Genomic DNA, 23155 nt, shown 5'->3' with positions numbered 1-23155 from the left:
CAAAGATATATTTTCTCTTCTTTTGGAAAAAATAAACGTTTTTAAAAAACACATATACAGAGAATTCTATAATTGACTGCAGTACGTTTAACTTCCTGGGTAAGCTGATAAAGACGAAGGTAAAAGTTATATATCAAATTTCGATCTGAAGCCTAATTTATTAGATATGGTTATGGAAAAAATTGATGGAAATATTAACATCTTTTTAAGAATTAAAAATTGAGCCTTGAATAAAACAATCTGTAATGAGTCATCAGTACTTTATAAAGACAGAACGAACATTGGTAAGTAACGTTTTCCTTCGATGAGATTATTCAGGAAGTCAAACTTATAGAACACCGCGTAAGTAATTTTGAATTATGGTACTATACTCTACCATCTAATATGCTATTGAAAGTAAGATCCAAACAGTCCTGCTTGTACAATATATAGGCATTATGCACATGACACGCCATGTTCTTTGAATAATGGAAATGAATATATATTGAATTCAGATTTAGTATAAGCGTAGTAGGTTATATTTTCTTTATGACCTTATGCATAGCTCAAAAGTAACCAAATAGTCCAATCAATATAAGCAAGGATTATCTTTTATAGGTTTTTTTTTGCAAATGATGAGCATGGAGCTTTGGTGAGAATCAACCACCAATCAATCAATGAAATATAGGCTATTACTGGATTGTATCTTTGGATACCCAGTCAATTGTGTTAGGAATTAATAGTTCCCAAAAAATTAGAAAAATCGTTTCGTAAAAATTCCTGTATGCTTACTCGATTTATGTGAAAATGCGAGAATATTGATGCTAACCCCTTCGTCTGTAGGCCAGTTGGTTAAAAATTGGTCACAATTTTAACTTTGTATTAAAATACCCTTAGAAATATATTTTCATGTAAATATTATCACCTTCTGCACTTGGTCTATTCATGATTTTCTTCCAACGAAAAAAAAAACATTCGTATGAATTGTATACGTTCCGTATATAAACATTCTTATTTATAAACGAGAGGGTTATTTTATTTCATTCATTATTATTTTTCTTTTTCGATTTTTGTTCAATGAATAACAACACAAAACTTTATCAATAGTTGTTTATCAAAAAACGAAGTACAATAATAACATTTTAGGTTATATGAAGTTTTCCAGAAAACTATAAAAACTTAATAATACTATCAGAAAGAAAATATGAGATATATGATACTTATAGTATTTTCATTATTCAGAGGTGTAGCCAAATTGTGATTTTTCGCAAATGTTACAGTACTTGAAACAAATAACTACGAAGGTATGTATTTTTATATATTTGAGACAAATAATGTTACTCCAGCCTTTGGTTATAAACAAAAATAAACAAAAATCATGTTCAGAAACAAAAAATCATGTAAAAAAATTACAAATCTGCCAAAATTATCTGTTCATTTCAACTGAAAAACAGGAAAATAAGTTAAGCAAGGGAAATTAATAATTTCACAGAAATTATTGTTTACGAACAAAATTGAGATGATTTTACTTTACGTTTATTACAATACTGGTATGGTCAGATTTTAAAAAATGTGTCTGATAATACTCTTTACAATATTGCCATAACAAATTCCATAGCTATGGCGTTTATACAATATTGTGTTGCAAATAACGCAATGTCTATGGATCATATACTAATGCCAATATAGCATGACACCTTATACCATGAAAATAGGTATTAGTGAATTTGAAACTTTCTGGGTATCTCGAATAGTAATGAACACAAAGCCTTAAACAAGAGTAAAGTTCGATTATCTTTATTTTGATAATAGTCTTTGGCATTGACTTAGTATGCCTTCCTTACTTTGTCTTGTTTTCTCACATTAGAAAAACGATGAAAACTTTCAAAGACCAAGAGTGTCAAATACAGTCTTGCTTTTCATTACGATACAAGCCTACATAATCAATAATCTTAAATAGTTTGGAACGGAAGAAAAACAATATTCTTCCCGTTAGACTATGATATTTTTATCCTGTTGGGTGAATAACTTTTCTATATATCTCCACTCTCAAAGACATTGAACAGTGGCACCACCATAAAATGAAACACCTTCTTTTGTGTCGAAATTGGTAGAGCGCTTAGCACGGATCCAAGAAGTCCGGATTTGAGCCCTGGTTCGAGTGTATTTTTTCAATTCTCTTTAATTAAAATTACTAGACAAGGTATTTATTAATATTTAGTTTACGCTGTATGTATCATATTAAAATCGTCGATTATAATCGAGAGACTTTGATGTAAATAAATATCGTACACATGATTAAAGTAGAAAAAACATACAATAAAACCTGCTATTGTATTTAAAATCGGTTAAAAAAGAAAATAAATCTAAACATATAGACAATCTGGCCAAAAGTGGATATTTATCTACAACATAATAACATTTATGTATATTTAAACTCAATATTACTACTCATACTCATAGTCATATATTAGATATTGTAATAAAATCATATGGAAATCAAAATATTTGCATATAAATTGAAAAACTCTATACGAGAAAACATTTTTGTATAAATAGTATCTATCAATGATTTAATTTTATTGTTTTCATTTTTCGTTTCACAATCATAAATGATCATTTAAATGTATAGAGTTTTAGACAAAGATCACACGATGCGTCAAACATGCGTTTGACCTGCTGTTTTTGAACATGAGTTTTGAAATTTATTGTGTTAATGAAATAAAGTTCCAAAACTAAAATCCCGACAATTACAGAATCGCGCTCTTAAAAGAATGAAAAAAAAATATTTGCATCTGAAATTGTTATGATAAGCATAAGTAAAATTGTCATTACAGTCGGAGGGCCTCTTTTTAGACCTGCGGAAAACTGTGTAATCTTAAAGGTCCTCCAACTGTAATAATGATTTTACTTATCATAACAATTTCAGATGAAAATATTTTTTTGTTTTCATACTTTTAAGAGCGCAATTCTGGGTTTTAGTTTTCGAACTTTATTTTATTTAAACCATTTTGGGGTTATAATTTTGTGAGAAAGGATGTATGTTGCGGCTCTGTAGATGTAAATGGGAAATTTAGTACACCAAATAATTTTCCTTGAAAAGGCTGTATGTATGTTTAAAATGTTATTTCAACCGAATAACCCAGTATAGCCGTGTGTCTTCGTAGAAAATTGCATTATACATATAACTAAAAAAAAAAAGATTCACAAGAAAGTTTATTACCAGACATTTTAAGTAGATGTATTTGAATTGCATTTTTTTCTAAGAATTTATAAAGTAGTTGTTAAGTGATGTTTTTATCAGCAGACATCATGACGTCATACTTTTATTTTATAATCAAATGAATTTATAGATATTAGAAAAAGGCTTTCTAAATGCTGAAATAAAGCTAAATTGCATTCATGATTCTTTATACTCATAGAAGAAGTTTTCTTTTAACAGGGTGTCCCTGTTGAAACGATCAAACTGAAATTGTATATTTAGGGCAACCAACAAAGCAGCAATTTTTCTTTGATGTTTTCTCGGAAAAGCATTATTTCTGGGGTATAAGTAGTACCGAAGTAAAGATTATTAATAATAATAAATAATCAAAGTAGGTTTATCTTCTTTTGTTTTAAAGTTATCATACTTAATTATTAAAATTATTATTTTAAGTTCTTTTTTAATTGAGTAAATTTTTATACAGTGTGTGCAATTAAACCATATGGAAAATTTATTTATTATTTTTTTATGAAACAAAAATACTCCTAATAAAAAGTTCTAGATGACCCAAAACGCAAAATGGATTAAAATTAAATATCAATTTTTTGCAATAATTCGTAAATTAAATAATTCGTATACGAGGTTTGTTGAAAAATGTTTTTGTCTTTTGCTCAGAAGTTTTACTTTTTATTATTATCGACCATCTTTAGTCAGAAAAATTGATTTTAATTGAAAAATATGGTCATACGGATATTTTTATTACTCTATGGATCGACATTTTGGAGGATCTTGCCATGTATATTCAGCCTTGTTCGAAATTGCAACTTTAGAAAGTGACGTAGGTATTATTAAAATGTATACATATATATTTGTTTGTATTTTCGTTAGTAGATAGCGAATGTTGGCACTTATTATGGTAAATAAATAAAAGCAGTTTTCTCGAAATTCTTGCTTAGAGAATATAAGAAAAAGTTGAAATATTTTTGAGAAAATTTGAATTTCCAATATAAAGTTAAAGATTGTGTGCCTCTGTATTTCTCTATTTATTTTAATTTTTACACAATATATACAACATTAACGTCTACAAAGTTGCCTATCTATTAAAACTATAAACGGTGTACAAAGTAAAAAATATTTCAATAATTTATTTTCTGCTTTGTAGCGTTTAGAAATATTGATAATTCATATATTTTTGCCTATGCAATTTTTCTAAGTGCTACTTTAAATGTTTCAACGTAATTAATCATCTAATTAATTTATTTGTGCAGTCCGGTTGTTAGTTCACTATAATATCGCTCAATACTGACGAAAACTTTTGAAATATATTCATTTGGTAAAACATTTTTGAAATTGTAAAACAAACAACGCAACATAAAACTATGAAAAGAAATTTAGTAAAACTTTGCATTTTGTGAATTCAATTATTATCACAGATCAGAGAACGCAGACCGTAGCAAATCGTAAAACTATGAAACATTTTTTGTAGAAAAATGTGTTATTATCGTACGCGCGGCGACTTTTGGTTACTTATAATTTCCCATAAATTCTACGTTTATAAAAATTGTGAAAACAGTTTTGTGATTGTTGTGGCGCGTGTTATTATGGGTTGCAATAAACCGTACGTACGCCTTTATTAGTTTCATGCATACACGCGCGCTTTATTTGAAAATAGTAAATTCTGTACAATATCAGCAGCATATATTTATTATAATTTTATATTTTAAGGACCATAAAAATAAAATCAATAAAATTACATGCATACATAAAATAATATTATGGTTCATTATTATTTTTAATGAGGCCTGGGATGTTGTTAGGCCCGGGTACTCTATAATGTAGCATATATAGTATATACTATATGTGTTATATATTTTGTTACATAAATAAATATACAGATTGTTTCAATTAAACTAAATTGTTCAGAAATCTACGCTAAAAGTGATCGGATTCTTATCACTTTCATTGAAAGGTAGCACATGACTGCCGTACGTCCTTAAATGAGCTGGCGGAACAAATGAATATAAATCTTAGGGCCAATCTTAGATGGAGGGAGGAACGTGCTTGTGGTACTACAAGACAGATATGATTCGGAGCACAGGCGTTCCGAAGATCTTATATCACTTCCAAGGACCTCTGTTAGCAAAGTTGTTGCGGCTATTACAGGACACTGGTTGGGCGGCAGGCATGCTGAACGCCTGAGCCTGGCAGTGTATCGTGACTACTGCAGGAGCTGTCACAGTGGTAAGGAGGAGGAGAAAACTCTTCTCTATATTATTAATTCTATAGAATAATTAAGGCTAAATCGAAAATTGTCACATTATGTGAAAGTGAATAACTCGCTAAAATGAATAACTGCATATCAAGCATCGCGTTATGCGTTGCTAAATTGGAGAATTTCAAAATGTTGCTTTCAAAAGTTTAAAGACTGTTCTCATAAGCATTCTGTATAGTAACATTATACATGTATGGTTATGTAACACAATATTTATGTACATACATTAAAAATGCAAAATAGCCGGAGTTGATTATGAAAACACCGTGGAGCAAAATAAATTTTTTGTTGCCAAATTTCATCTTAATTTTACACAAACCTTTTTTTTAGCAATCTATGGATTGAATTTGCAATTACGGGGATGTAACTATACTTTTATTTCCATTTTGTTAATCACCTTCATTTTACTACAAGTAAACTGGATTTGTGCTACCAAATCTCTCCCGAAATTTGTAAGTAACTATACATGTTGTTTAGAAAAACCTAGTCCGTATTCTTGGGTTGCGTTGAATGGTTGAAATGAACTTAATAGGAATTGCTGAAATTTGGTTGGAGGCTAGAGGCGGATAAAAACTTGAGGTTAAATATTGAAATTCATTGAAGTTAATTTTTTTAACAACAAAGTTATTACATGATTTATAATTAAGCAGGATCAAAACATCAAGGCTAGGAAGACTTAAAACACGAGATAACTAATGCCTTAGTTTCCACTTTTGACCAATTTACGTCAAAATTTAAATCTCGAAAACGAAACGCCGTGATTCTTTTTTTTATCTTAAATCATTCCTTCCAGCTCTTCCACTTTTTTTTTTCAATTCTGACGAGAGACTTTTTAATATCATAAAAAATAGCTGAAAGGACAGTGAGTTTTACATGCTTTGACGCTCGAAATAGCAAACTTTTCAGTTGATTATCTCGCGATCTAAATGACCAAAATTCTACAACATCCGGATCTCACAGCTAGCATTATTCTGAGCATGTGAAAAAAAATAGACCAAAACTGAAAGTACCTGTCTGAAAATACCTTTCAATAAAAATAATTCGTTATGAAATAATTCATTTTTTTATTGGTAATATATATGAGGTTAAAATTCATCGTTTTGCATGGTACCTACGAAAAGTGTGTCAAAACTTGGATTTCTCGAGCACGGTTTAAATATCTCTAATATTCCTATATAATTGCACCCATAAAATCCTTATTCTGCATAAGTATTCCCGACTAGGTCCTGTTCCATATTAGATTCAGTATCATTTGTAACAATCGTATGTAATATTGTACAATACCTAACAAGTTATCAAGGGTATATATTTCGACGGACGGGTGCGTGTAACATGAAACAGGCTGTTGCATTTTTACTGCAAATGACATGTGTAATAGATTCATTTATGATTCAAATCTGTTAATAATTTACTGCATTATTAACAAAATAATATATTAACTTTTGTTATTATTTCATATATATAATTATTATAATATTTTGTTTGTTTTTGGTATAATATTTTTTAGAAAGATAATGCTAATTAATTTTTTTTAAACAATTATTCCTTTTATTATATTTAATTAACGTGTAAAATTTATTTTGATTTAATTAATTTTTTTTTTTTTTGCAAATATGGTATTTTTAAAATGTTTTGTACCATGTGATCGGAATTTTTCAATATTTTTTGTGAAATCAAAAGGTTGTGACCAAAATTAATAATAAAAATATATTCTGGGTGGATAAATATCAGATTTTGAGATTGATCTTTAACTACTACCAAAATAAATAATAAATGGGAATAAAGGTAAATGTAAGAGAGATATCATGTACTTTTTTGTTATCTTCAACCGTTTTCGATGGGTTTTAAGTCGTTAGAGTGATGCCGATTTATATTGGTTCTTTAACCAAGTATACAATCAAATATATATATCAAGGTATACTAAGTTTAGTCCCAAGTTTATAACGCTTAGAAAAATTAATGCTTCGAACAAAATTTCTACCAATAGGTGTTCATAAAATTACTTAAAGAGACCATTTCCGGGTGCCCTTCTGCCAGACTGCCTGTCTGTTAGTCAACACGATAACTCAAGAATGAAAAGTGATATCAAGCTGAAATTTTTATAGCGTGCTTGGGACGTAAAAAGTGGGATCAAGTTCGTAAATGCGTAACATACGTCAATTGAGTCTTGCGTCCGTAGGCCCTATACAGTAAACAGTTAGAGACAGAACAAAAGTTTAAATATAAAAAATATTTTTTATAAAAAAATTAACAATTTTTGTTTGAAACATTTTTTCGTAGACATCACTGTTTGAGTTTTTTATGTTAATTATTTAAAAATAATAAAATTCATACTTTACTGGTATCTATAAAATAAATAAGTATGTACAAAATTTATAAAAATACAACACTTAAAATTAAGATTACCTATTATTACAAAAACAGGCTTTTCAAAATATTATTAAAAATTATAAAAATTTAAACAGACGTAAAATTAATTATTTAAGAAACATATGTGGATTTTAGTTTATGCAAGTATTGTAAAAAGCTTGATGTGCCATAAAAAAATATTAATAATCAAAGAATATATAAAAATGGTAATAAATATATATGTTTATTTATAATATTTAAATATTTGTTTATAAACAGCATTATTAACGCACGTCTGCGAAATTTGCAGAACGAGTGCGTAGTTTGGAAAAGGCATGACATATAATTTTAACATATTAATTAATAATTACTATGGAAATAAATGTTCAAATGAACCGGGCTCAATTCATTTCGAAAAGTGGAATGGTAAAATAATTAAGTAATTCAAAACAATAATTCAAAAGCACAAAGTCAACTCAAATATTTCAATTTCAATTAAAATATTTCCAAAAATTTGTCCCAATAAGTGATAGCTCTCTAAGTATCCTTTTCATCTCATCTGATGTCCTTGACCATCACTTTGATATTGATTAAAGAAGGAGTGTTATAAGTTTAAAGTGTTTATCTGTGATTCCGTGTGTTTCTCAGTGATATCGTAGCCCTTAAACAGTCGATTCGACTTGATTGAGAATATTTTATAGCTAAGTTTCCAAAAATTGGTTAACAAAAAATAAATCGTATTTGTCGGGGGTTTTTAGATTTTGTAAGTTTCACTTGTTGTTCATATTTTTCTCTCTCTCTCAAAAAAAAAAAGAAGAAAATTATTGAACTATATTAACTAATTTTATGGTCTCGGACCACACATTATATTTTTATGGTAGGCTGAACAGGTAATAGAATGCACGTTATATATATTTTATTTATTAAAATTATTTGAATTTACAAAATAAATTGTATTTGGTTTTGAGTCATAAAATATGAAAAATAAATATGATAGCATTTTAATATTATTTTAGACCTTTTTGAAAGTAAATATATATACAATTTTTTCATTCTGAGAGAAAGTTATTTCACTTCAGATAACGTAATCGAAAATGTTATGTTATAACTTTTTATGAGAGTGTATATCTGGTCAAATTAAATTTTTGGCGACGTGTCGTCAAATTAAATTGATGTTTGGATTTTGTGAGAAATCAATCTCATTTGCAACCATATCACGGCGTTTTGTTTACTATGTTTTGTGTTATATTTTTTATGGCATATTTCACTTTAACACATAACGCAGAATATTGAAAAGGTAAAGTTTAAAAATTCGACGCTGTGGAATAATTACTTGAATCTGTTACTGGATGCCCAAAAAAGGAAGACACTTTCAATTAAATAAATCTTGCCATTACAAATTTTTGTATTTTCATAGAGTAAACTGTAAAGATTAGAGGTAAAATGTTGAGGGAAGTTTACCGGAGAGAGCAAGTGACAGTGAGTCAAGGCGCAGAACATTGAAAAGATATAGTTTGAAAATTCGACGCTGGGGAATAATTACTTGAATCTGTTACTGGATTCCCAAAAAAGGAAGACACTTCCAATTAAATAAATCTAAGAGAGTAAGTGGCAGTGAGCCAAGGTACATTATGGTCTTATCCCAGAGATTGTAATACAATTTAACTATAATTTATATCGATAGCTTTTTATACCATGTATATGAGAAATATATCAAGGTATGCTAAGTTTAGTCCCAAGTTTGTAACGCTTGAAATATTGATTCTACGAATAAAATTTTTGGTAGACGTGTTCATAAAATCACCTAATTAGTCCATTTTCGACTGTCTGCCCACCTGTTCGCCTGTCTGCATGTCCGCCCGCCTTTCTGCCTGATAACTCAAAAACGCAAAAAGATCTTAGATCAATTTGAACTTAAACTCTTTTTTTATGGCGAAATATTAAACTTTTTGGCGGTGTTTATGGTTTTGAACTTCAGTACAGTATTTTAAAAATAGCTTTTTGTAACTCAAGCAGGTATTTTCTAACATATAACAATTTAAAAAAAAAAGAAAGTTGCAGATCTGACCTCCAAATACCCTATTCAGCATATTTTAATTTTTTCTAAAATCACAATTCTCTTTATATACACACTTCCACATAATATAATATATAGGTAATAATTTTATTTTCCGTTAAATAAGTTCAGTTTATTTGATATGCTTTTTCATTTAAGTATATTTTGTAAAAAAAATATTTATATTTATTTATTTTTATATGTAACAAAACTTATTTGATAGCTATTGTAGTAAACATATAATGTTTATGTATCATAAAGTCTTGAATATATTTACATAATAATATTTAGTGTCAGTAATGTATCTATATACCTATGTTTGTATGCAAGTGTATATAATTTCAATTCGAGGTATACTTTACTTTAATATATTTAAAAACAACTCGTGAGCACCAGATCTCCATCATTAAAGTAATATTTTCCCTTCATTATATACATTTTATAAAAAGCAATTTTTTTAAGGGGTACGTACCCTTTTGATAAAATCGAGAAAATCGCAAAAAAAATTTTTTTTTGGAATTTGATGAAACTCGGTGGATGGGGTAATTTTGATCCAAAAATTATCAAAATTTGGTTATTTTAATGATTGGATGCAGAGTTTTTGAGATATTGCAATATTTGGATGGATTTTAGTCCATATTTCAAAAACTATCCGACCAGTCGTCAAATGCACCCGATTTTTGCAATTTTTGGGTCAAAATTACCTTATATTCTGAGTTTTATCAAAATTGGAGATACAAAAATTTTCTCGATTTTTTGCAATTTTTTTAAGGGGTACCCCTTTGATAAAATCGAGAAAATCGCAAAAAATTTTTTTTTTTGGAATTTGATGAAACTCTATGGAAGGGGTAATTTTGATCCAAAAATTATCAAAATTTGGTTAATTTAATGATTGGATGCAGAGTTTTTGAGATATCGCAATATTTGGATCGATTTTAGTCCGTATCTCAAAAACTATTCGACCAGTCGTCAAATGCACCCGATTTTTGCAATTTTTGGGTCAAAATTACCTTATATTCTGAGTTTTATCAAAATTGGAGATACAAAAATTTTCTCGATTTTTTGCAATTTTTTTAAGGGGTACGTACCCCTTTGATAAAATCGAGAAAATCGCAAAAAAAATTTTTTTTTGGAATTTGATGAAACTCGGTGGATGGGGCAATTTTGATGCAAAAATTATCAAAATTTGGTTAATTTAATGATTGGATGCAGAGTTTTTGAGATATTGCAATATTTGGATGGATTTTAGTCCATATCTCAAAAACTATTCGACCAGTCGTCAAATGCACCCGATTTTTGCACTTTTTGGGTCAAAATTACCTTATATTCTGAGTTTTATCAAAATTGGAGATACAAAAATTTGATGAGACTGGATGGATGGGGTTATTTTGATCCAAAAAGTATAAAAATCAGATTAATTGAATGATTGGACCAACAGAAAGTTACAATATCAGCAAGTATCATGGGTGCAAAAAATTAAAATCCATAAAATTGTAGCAAAAGGGTGGATAAATGAGGGCTTTAATGTGATAGTCTAAAGGAGAAATTGCCCAGCATAGCGGGGAGGTATCTGCTAGTTTTAGATAAATTTTCAGCCATAAAATACCAACATATAATACAAATATAATTTAAATTTTAAACAAATGTATAAATAACGAATTAATAATGAATATGACAACGTTAGTAAAAAACTATATAAAGAACAAAATTTGTAACAAATATTAAGTATTATAGAAGAACTTTAAAAATTTAATAATATTAACTGTCGTCTAAATATAGAAATAAGTAGTTTTATATTACAATAAATGACTATTTTTAAAATAACCAGAAAATGAAGATCAGTAACGAGTTATTTTAATAATTTATGGAACTCCATAAAAATCGGATTCGGATTTCTTAAAGATATATCGAACCATAGCGTATACGAAATAATATTGACTCAAAATCTTTAGTTTGTCCCATTTCTCCTCTTTTTTACGTATCATGTTTGATATACTTTCGTTGAAGTCTTTATCGAGTACTTTTATCCGATTCGATCGAGTTACTTCCCTAAGCATACCGCGGACGGAATTGGTTACGCCTTAACCAACTGAGCTAATAGGGCGACATATAAACGTCTTACTATTATTTAATTTTTTCATGCAAGGAATCTCATTTAATTTTATTTCAATATTAAGGATACACTCAGATTATGTATGACATATATTTTTAAAAATTCTCCAGAGGGCCATAAATAATTCTTAAAATTATCATATTTACGATACTTGTTAGTGACTTTCGACAATAGGTTTCTAGGACAATTCAATATCTATAATACAATCAATTCAATGATTCACATACATTCTCTATTTGAAATCAATGATTTAGAAGAATTATACATTCTATTATTGTTGTATAGATTAGAAACGGACCTAATCATATATTATGTGATATATTATTATTTTATTCTAAACAAATATACAGTTTATATGTGTGTTTGGCGAGACGACATATCATGTAAATCCATTTACAGTTTCAATGTCAGTGGCAGCTCTAGTTGAAAATTCTCTCTTTTTCAAATATCTTAAAATAAGTTGTCTGTTAAATATAAGGTGACAAGATTGATACCCGCCCGCTTCACTGGGCTTAAAAGTGAAAATCACCGCTTTATAGCCTCCATTCTCTTTTTATATACAGTTTTCAATTTTGTTAAATGTAAAATAGTCATAATTCATTGAGTATATCAGAAAAGTTGGCCATGATTTGTTTGACATTGACTATTTTAAATTTCTACAGAATTCATTAATTTATGGTTCAAAATGATGATCATAGATCTGTTCCATCTATAATCATCATTTTGAACCATAAATTAAAGATTTCTGTAAAAATTAAAAAAATGGTAAATGTCAAATTAAATTAAATTTTTTAATTTTTTAAAAATATATCTTTATAAATTATAGTTCATGTCTTATTCTGATATATCAACTATATTGAAGTTATTACAGTTTCGTTAGAAACCATTCGCTAGTTTTAGCGTGGAAGCGTAACAAACAAATAAACAAACAAACAAACATGCTTACTTTCACGTTTATAATATATAGGGATAGGGATTTTGAAAAAAAATCACATGCCGCCCATGGAAAATTCAGCATAAATATATTCTTATACCAAAATTATCGATAACCTATGACTGATAGGGGTGACTGAATATAAATAGTACAGAATGTTCCATAATTTAACTATAATCCACTTAGAGTTCATACTTTTAAAAGAACTTAGCATAGACAATATAAATGAGGATGATGATTAAGTCGCAGAAGTCGTAAGTCGGGTCGTAAGTCGGATTTGAATTCGGTTTTCAGCATTGGATTCGTTAGAGCGTCAGGAAACATTGCTTATAAATTTATTAATAAGTAAATCAACTAAATTCACAATTCGGTTAACAGTGATGAACATGATTCCAAACTTGTTACTAGCGGGTTTTTTGGATGGGGTGAAGTTACAAGAGTTGGGAAATTGTATATAATTATTTAATTGGGCACGAAGTTTGTGGATCGATTCACTTTTCATTGTAAGTTAATATAGGAAATTATGAAGAAGTTTTTACAAGGACCGAAGTGATTTTCTTTAGTCTCATACCAAAATGTTATTTCATTTAGTTAAATATATAGCCTACTGTAGCCAAAAGAAGCTTTTGTTGCCGATTACTAACAGATGTTGAGTTACTTACATTTTGATTTATGTATCTTATTTAAGGCCACTTTTTATCAACCAGTTTAAGTAAGTAAGGTTTTGGGAAACATATTGATAAAGCTTCTCTAAAATCAAATTTTTTACGATGTATGATCATTGAACATACTGTACACATATATGAATGTATCAGTTTTATGTAATAGATGAAGTTAGGGTACTTAATGTCCCATCCCCTATGTGGATGCTTGTATAATACATATATGTTACTAGTATAACTAACTTTTTAGAGGGGTTGAATTTACTGTAGGTATTATTACATGTATAAAATCCAGACAGACAGTTAGACAGACTGTCAGATGACAAAATGCCACAATAGTTTTAATGATTGGCACAGATCTATGTACACATTGACACACTCACATCATATTCATAAATTATAGATATTTATGTTATGTAATGATCGTATCTAGATTCTGGATGCATATAGTCAAAATCTGGCAAAACGACATTGGTTATAACCTATACCTATAAATACAGATATGAATGTATTTGATATAATAAAATAAAACGACATATAGGCTATTGCGACCAATATTCATGGAATTATGAGCCGACATATCGGCTATAACAACCAATGTTACTTTTTATAAACATACAAACTTTTTGGTACTGTAAAAAATATTTACACTCAATGAAGCCTCAATTTCAAGTTTCAAAGAACTTTTTCTATTTTAATGAAGAAAAATTGAGTTTAAACTTTAAAAGTTTATATTATGAAAGCGCAGGTATGAAAAATACACGTCAAATGACGTAGCAAAAAAATAATCTAAGATCTATTTTAAAGAAAACTTTGTTATTTTCTGGTCCCAAAATCAGTGTTTTTCATTTTCACTTGAATCTGAAAATTTTATATGAAAAGTTCGGCCTTGATGTTACAAATTTAGTGAGGTCCATTTTAACAATTTTCTTATATAAAAATAGAAAATCTAATTATTTGTGCTTCCAGGGAAATATTAAAAAAAGGTATCAAAACAAAGGTAAATCACAATTTCAAACTTAATTCTATTGTAGCTTAACTATTTTAAACCACAGCAGTGTTGGTAGGTTTTGTGATATCTAATCAATCTTGGAGTGTTTGGTATATTAGTTCTATTTTTAGAACCAAAGGTAAATCACAATTTCAAACTTAATCATTCACGTAGCTTAGCTATTTTAAACCACATCAGTTTTGGTAGGTTTTGTGATATCTAATCAATCTTGGAGTGTTTGGTATATATGTTCTATTTTTAGTCGAATAATTAATAAAATTTTAATTCAGACATTCCAAGCAGTAAAGTGGTCTGCCTATTCACTTAATTGAAATGAGCTTTACTTTGTGGAACTTCATAATAAAAGATAAAAAAAACTTCTGATTTTCTTTGCTAAGTACGGTATATTCAAATAAATAATTTAGCAAAGAAAATCAGGCGTTTTATTTCTTCAATCTTTATTTGACCTATCAGTCGTCAAAATTGAGCTACTGTAACGTATTTTACTGCAGAAACGGAGCACTTATAAACAAACAGCGGTTAATGTTCATCATGGCGGAAGCTAGTTTCAAAATGTTTCTATTCTCAATTTTTGAAGTATTTTCCAGGTTGTTTAGTAAATTGCTATCAGATTAGAAAATTTTCTTAAGAAACCATTTACTCTATTGTTTGTATTTTTTATCTCTTATTCAGATACATTACATTAATCCCTTTGTTCTTTAGGTGTTAAGCTGCTCATCTCCGTCCACCCTGCAATGAAACAGAAAATGTACAACGGGCCGCTTAAGAAATAATATTGTAATATCCAATATCTAATCAATTTTGTAGTTTTTGATTACTTTTGTAATTTTTATCAAATATGATAACTGTTAATAAAAATACTAAGTATACTTTTATCTAAACTACTAATTTTAAACTACTTGGTGTAATTTCGATAAAGTGTATTATCGAAGATAAGTGAATATTATCTTTATACATGTTTATGCCAAAATACACCTCTAACATTCTTAAACTGTGGATTAGGAATGCTCAAACTAAAACTGCACGTGTACACTTATATCATTTTTACAAAACATGCAAGATGATTTTAAAATATCGAAAACAAAAATATGTTATCACGTCCATGATAAAATTATTTCAGCATAATCATAATAAAATTTGGGTATTGAGAGAATGGAGGTATACACCTCTTCATTTATTCATTCCATTTCTCAATAAATTAGTTCTTAAGATCAGTGTACCATTTGTCCTTGACACAATCCTTACATGCTTAAAACGATGCTTAGAAATATTCATCTTCCAAACTTTGTCTCTCACTTCTTAAGATTGTAAAGGAGGGGTTTAGCGAAATAAAACTATACAGGGTGGGTGTTTTTAAGTTGACATATACTTAAAACTAGAAAAATAAGTTTTCTTAGCTAAGTTGCAAGTTTAGGATTCCGTACTCGAAACAATTAAAAAATAGGCGATGATCTTCAAAATCGGTTCGGTTTGGAGAAGGCTTTAAGGAAAAAAGTAATTGAATAGAGAGTGTTCTTAGATAGGTTTCAAGGGCGGAAAGTTAGGGTTCCGTACACGAAAAATCGGTCGGGGGTTTTATAAATTTTGTAAATTTCACTTCTATTTGTTTTTCCGTGGCTATATCCCGAGTATCTTCTTGTTTTTTACATCGGTTATTTCATGTATTTTGATATCAAAAGGTCATGCAATAGGTATTTCTACAGCAATTGCGGTAATTTTATACGGTTAAATTTTCCCGCGACATGTCTTTTATTTATACCCAATCAGCACAGGTTTACAGCTTCACTGTGTAACACAAACATAATTTATTCGAGATTTCATCTAGATGAAGTGTATACGGATGAATATGATAACCATAATCAAAAATAATAACATATAAAGGGTTTACTATTAAGATTGTCCGAACATTAACTTTAGCTCATCAAGCAAACATTTAATAAATTTTTCGTACAAAATTTTTGTATTTTGGTGAAGGAAAATACATTCCCGATATTAGTGTTTTTATGGTTAAATGAGAATCAACTTCTTATTTTTAAATCGAAGTCTATATTTTGCTCAGTAGATTCGTTTTCTTTGGTTGAAAATATAAAAATTCTTGAAACTTTATTTTCCTTTCAATTTTTTTGTATTAGAAAAATAATAAGCAGAATTTTGTAATAATTTGAAGTAATTTTTTTAAATTTTACTTTAATAATTCAAATTCTTTGTAATTTTTCTCTAAAATTGAACATTCAATAAAATATATTTTTCATAATTTTTATACTAAAGCGAAAATTTACAAGAAATAAACAGTATTAAAATATTTTTACTTTTTCAAAGTAAAAGTTGAAAAAATCTAAAAAATATTCTGAGCTAATAAGCTTTGTCATAAAAACAAAATTCGACAAATTGATGCCAAGGGAAAAATATTGCTAAACCATTGTCCAATTGACAAATTTTTTGATCGAAAAATTTAAGAAAAAATGGATGCCCTTTGAAGAAATTTGACTGGCTCGAAGAAAATGTATCACCTTATATATTACAAGCATGTTAATTTTACGTTTATATTTCGGACTTTTTTAATGAAAAACCGTTTTGTGTGTATTTGTATTGATGAAATGTGGTTTCGAAATCCAACTCTATTCTATTATGTATGTATGAAATAGTACACTTGCTGTTACAGGCATCATCGTAAATGTATTAACAATAGGCCGTTAGTACCTATACTTACATACCAAACAACATAACATTTATTGAATATTATGTGACGTGGTATTAGCTGTATATATTAATGGTCGCAGGTAAAGTACGCAAATTATAACAAGCCAGAAAATCAAGAAATCTATGAATAAAGGCTGATGGCCTCCTCACATGAATGCAAGGTTGGTTGCAAAATAATTTACTAACATCGGTGTGCCAAAAAATAAAAGATACAAATGCTAATAATCCAGTTACCAAGATACAAATGCAAATATCCAGTAGGAGCTGAGAACCTAAAGATCAAAACCTTCACAAAAATCAACGTGTTTCTAAACGGATACATGTTATAGACATTGTATTATATATATCATAAGCCGTAAGACTTTGACCATTTGTCTACTTAGACTTAGGTTGCAGGTTCGAATCCAGGCAGCGGCAGTGTGAGCAATTATAATTAACAGGGCGATAGAATTTATCACATTGTCGTCGCTTAAATAAGAACGAAGTAACCGACTCCACCAACATCAAAAAATGTAATTGTATATATGATTGTCGTTTAATAAATAAAGATTAACAAATAAGAATTTGGGTGGCCTCTGTTACAGGCGTATATGTCAAAGAAACGGAGGTTAAACCCCATTATTACTATTATCATTATTATTATTAAATATCATAATTTTAACGATCAGTCATTTTGAAAAAAAATCGAAATGATTGGAGAATGTGATGATAAGTATTAAATACGTAACTTTTCTAATATTGGTTGTATAAAATGTTTCTAGTTTTTAAGCAAGAAATTTAGAGCACGTCAAACTGTAAGTTGTAGAAATATTATGAAATCCAGGTAGGCTAGGTATTCAAAGTTGATAGGCTTTTTCAAAACACTATCATAAATTAATTCTAAAAGTCCCCATCGACCCGATACTTGGAAAAAATCTGTCAAGTCAAAGGTCACAAAACGGGTTTCTGCAAAATGATAAGTTTTGTCATAAAATCATTTCAGACGAAAATTGTGGATCAGATAATTAAATATTAAAAATATATCCTTTTTTCCTAAAAGCCACGGATTTTGAAGTATAACGATTCAAAAAGTTTAAAAGTTAATATATGGCTAAAAATTATCTGTTAACAGTATCATTGTGAACAGTATTTGTTTAAAGTAAAATTAAAAAAATTTTTATAATAAAAATCATGCAATTTACGTTCTACCTTGTAATATATTAAATAAGGGCCTAATTCAAATTTTAATAGAGTTTCGAATTAAATTCTGTATAAAATGTATATACAACAAAAGGATTTAAATAAGATACTTATTGATATTTATTTAACTACGTAAAACAGGGTGAAATTGTTATTATTTTTGAATTGCATAATGCCTTTTAAGTACACCTATATTATATGTATACCCTCGCTTAAGACCTCTTTTGTTTTTTTTGTTTTGTTTTTATAAGAGGTTCTGTGATCGTTAATGTAATATTTATTAACTAAATATATTGTTTTGTTTTTGGAATTTTCTTTTGTTTTAATGAATAATTAAAATTTGTTTTATGTGGTTGTAATATTAAAACCAATCAGTCATAGAGTTTACATAGAACCATAAATTAAAGATTTCTGTAAAAATTTAAAAAAATAGTAAATGTCAAATTGAATAAAATTTTTTTATTTATTTAATTTTTTTTAAATATGTCGATATAAATTATAGCTCATGTATTATTTTGATATAACAGCTATCTTGCTGTACAGTTTCATTAAAAACCATTGGCTAGTTTTAGCGTGAAAGCGTAACAAACAAACAAACAAACAAACATGCTTACTTTCACATTTATAATATATAGGGGTTTAGTACGTCTCAAGTTGATACTCTCTACGAATTTTATGTATTTTGGTATCTACGAAAAAAACTATATGATATTAGATTAAATAAAAGTCACTCATACCCGTCTATTTGTAACAGCTTGAGGTGTTCAATTCAAAATATCAAAAATGAATCGGAACGCCTCATCTACTCCACATTCCTAATTATTTTTCGATTCATTCTTGATATTAAGCGGCTCAAGCTTTTACAAATAGTCGGGTATGGGTTACTCATAGATAAAATTATTTTCTTCTTTTTAGTACATTAAAAGCTTGTCCCTTAATAAGTATTTTTTATCAAAACTTTTAATTTAATACTAAAAAAAAATGTATATATGTATCAAATATGGTGGAAGCGATGGGAAAATCAGGACGCCACAGCCTTACTATACATTGTTATCCAAACTTAATGTGCATGCAAAATTTCATCTCAATTGGAAACCGAGAAGTGAATCAAATTTGACTCGCAAGATTTGATTACTGACAGACAACGGGCGGATGAAACTAAATAATAGATTGTAAAATATGAAAGAAGTATACGAATCGTGGCCAATTTGAAATGTGAGTATTCATGTTATTAATTTTTCAACAGACTTTTCTCTGAATTGAAATAATAATTTACTTATTATTTGTGTTTGCTAAAAATAAGAAATAATTAGTTAAAAGCAAAGCCAATTGTTATTCTAATTCATTTTTTTTTTATAATTTATGAGAATATTAAATTTACTGCACTTTTTTTTTTAAATTGAACCAATTATATTTTTTTGGAATTGAATTTAAACACCATACCCATTTATTTGAAAAAAATAATATGGACCATAATTTTTCAGATGGTAACATAATAGAAACAATGTGCCCATGTTTATAACCCTTTTCAAAAGTGTTTATTCATTTTTAAAAATGTTGAAATGATTCTGTTCTATACAATCGTACTTATTTGTTTGTGTTTGTGTGGATGATACGCATACAGAGTCATTCAAAAAAAGGAAACACAAATTGATCCTCTGGTCGCCCTACTAGCTCACTTGGTTAAGGCGTAACCAATTCCGTCCGCGGTAGGCTTAGGGTAACGGATTCGATTCCCGCCGTCGCAACAAAATGAATTTAATAAATAGTTGTGATGGGCTGGTGTAATGCATGGTGTATGCATGAAGGAGGTGCACTTAGCCTCTGATATTGAGGAGCTGATAAATGAAATTATCAGCGGAAAGGTGGTAAAACACATGTATCACAATGGGCTCTATAGCCTAAGTGTGTCCCTTCGTGGAAATCCAATACAATTTAGCCTAACCTAAGATCCTCCCTCTGATTCATAAAATTATTTTCGTCAAAATTAAATGTTTGTCTGTGTATATCTGTATGTCTCAAGCGAAAAGACTTTCTATTTTTTAATTGATGGTCCAGGTAATGTACGGGAGATTTTAATATCAGTCAAAGATATCTTGTTTCCTTCATTAATCACTAATCCTTTAAAAGTCCTAATTTAATTAACGAGCAAAAGAAGTAAAGCCATTGGACACGAATGACAGGTGGAGATTGTATACGTGTTTTAGAGAGTCCTTCTACTAGTTATAAAGTACGTGGGTTAAAATGTTGATCAAATTGATCCGTTGCGGTTCTCCTGATTGATTTGAGACATCGAAACTTTTTAGTAAAAAAAAAATTGCTTATTCAAAAAACAATATTATGAAAAATAGTATTTTAATACATATTGATTATTGAATGCCCGGGAAATGCTTCCAAAGGAATTTCCCAAGTAGTTTTTTTTCTGTAAAACTAATATTTTCAGAAATATTTTCGATTTATTTCAAATTGAGTGTATGAATTTGTATATAATTTAAAAAGTATTTTTCCAAGTACTGGATTGATCTCAATACCTCTTTCATAGAAAACGAGCACTAAAACTTTAAACTACACATCTTTGTTTTTCAATATGATCAGCTTGTTGCATTCTTTTTTAAACACTCTGTATACATATACATGATACATTATCAATGTATGTTTGTATGCTATTACATCATATTAATATAGTAATGGTAACATATGGCGTTATTGTTTTTACATAATTAATTGTCAGTAAAATACATATGACACACTTTATGTTCGTTATATTTTGCTATGGATATGATTGTATCATACCTTCAATTGTAAACATAAATTATAGGAACAAAAAAACATTTTTCCAAAATTACACTGCATTCATACCTACTTACCAATGGTTAAAAAATAAAGTTAGGCTATGCAACTTTTATTTAGGGCTTTCAATAGACTTGTACCAATGAGCCCGCCGACGAATTTTGTTATTAATAAATGTATGGCAGTGATGAACTAATAAAAATGATGTTTTATTGATCAATTATTTTCTCTAAAAATGAAGTCTTTTAAAAAGAAAATAGAAATAATAATATTAAATTCAAAAATTAAGAAGAAAACTCCCGGTAATAAAGAAATATTTTAAAAAGCAAATTTTCATATAATTATTTTGCTTATGGATATACCTCATTATTCATAATCGCGCATGCTGATCTCGTTATTTCTTTGAGAAATTGACATCCCTAATGGACACTTTTTAAAGACTTCTCTGACAGTTTTCATACTCTTTAGATGCTCTGTACGAGATATTAATATTTATATTCAATAATTTAAGATAGTTAAGTGTAAACTATTTATATTTAATAGGTAGGTACGTGATAAAAGTGAATTAGACAAAACAAAATATACATAGCATGGACTTTTTTATCAAGCGATAAAAACAAAACAAAAATAATATTTATAAAAATAACATTGTACATTGTATTTGAATCTAGTTTTTAGAATACTTTATTTTACAAAAAATAAATAAAACTAAAATGACAAATATTCTCACAGTTTGTTAACAAAAAAAAATTCATAGCTACTCGAATTGTTTACATATTTTGGTGAAGTTTCGATCTGAACTAGCGTGGTATATTCGAGCTGGTCTTAATATATTAATATTAGCTTTACTTTGAATCCATCTGAATTATGACTTAAAACTAAGAAATAATAAAAATGATATAACTATTATGATTGGTATCGATTTTACACTCTAAAAATGTTAAGTCTCCTAAAGTCTTCTGATAAGCATTTTGCTTTCAAAGTACTGTGCTCTTAGCGCTACATGGGCAAAAAATTTTCAACAGTATTGTGAATCAAACATCTGTGCTTTGTTGTCTTATTGGGTTGTTGAATAAAAAATAATAATCAAGCGTTCCATTGAAATAAAGAGAGCTAACGGACATCAAAACTAGAAATGTCTTGCCCTGCATAAAGGAAGAGCGATAGCTTAATATTCTCCCCCCGAAGTAATGCCTAAGGGTGGGGAATAAGAGTCCCGAGAAAGAAAGAGCGGGGTTTTAGCCGGTATTGAACATCTGAGTCCGACATAGCAGGTAGAACAACTAAACCTGACGATACGTAAAATAATTTTCTACCTCTATAAAAAACACACACACATAGCGGTCAAACTTATAACACCTCTTTTTTAGTGCAGGGCTTAAAAATAAATTTGGTTTTGTGACAAAACTTATGCGCGATCTTTCCATTTTTGTCAAAAAAATATTTTTGTTCAGAAAATTGTCAGGCATCTTGCAGAGCAACAAAAATTTACTAAGTTTGAATCCAATTATTTATTAAGTGTGTTTCCAGTTGTATTATTCTAAAATTGCAATGGTAATGCATCTGCTTTAGTGTGGTTAACAAGTGAAAAACCATTAGTACTAAAGTTGTAAAACTAAATCTCAAGTCAGAACAACCTTAAATCACTATGGACAGCAATTAAACTCTATGGAAGCTGCATAAAAGTATGTCTATATTGGAGCTGAAAGGTTACTTATGAATATTCAAATACAGTCGACCCTAGATAAGTGAGAGGGATAACAATAGTTTTTTTCCGCTTATCAAAGTAAGGTTTCTCCTTAAGCTAGTTTAAAAAGGTAGGTACACGAGTTTTTATTCTCACTTGTATAAGATTTAAAAAGGTTAAACTGTAAGTATATGTATTGTAAAATGCAGAATTTGTATTT

Source organism: Chrysoperla carnea, chromosome 2 (assembly GCF_905475395.1).
Source record: "Chrysoperla carnea chromosome 2, inChrCarn1.1, whole genome shotgun sequence".
NCBI classification, from domain to species: Eukaryota; Metazoa; Arthropoda; class Insecta; order Neuroptera; family Chrysopidae; genus Chrysoperla; species Chrysoperla carnea.
This window is presented reverse-complemented; position numbering follows the sequence as displayed.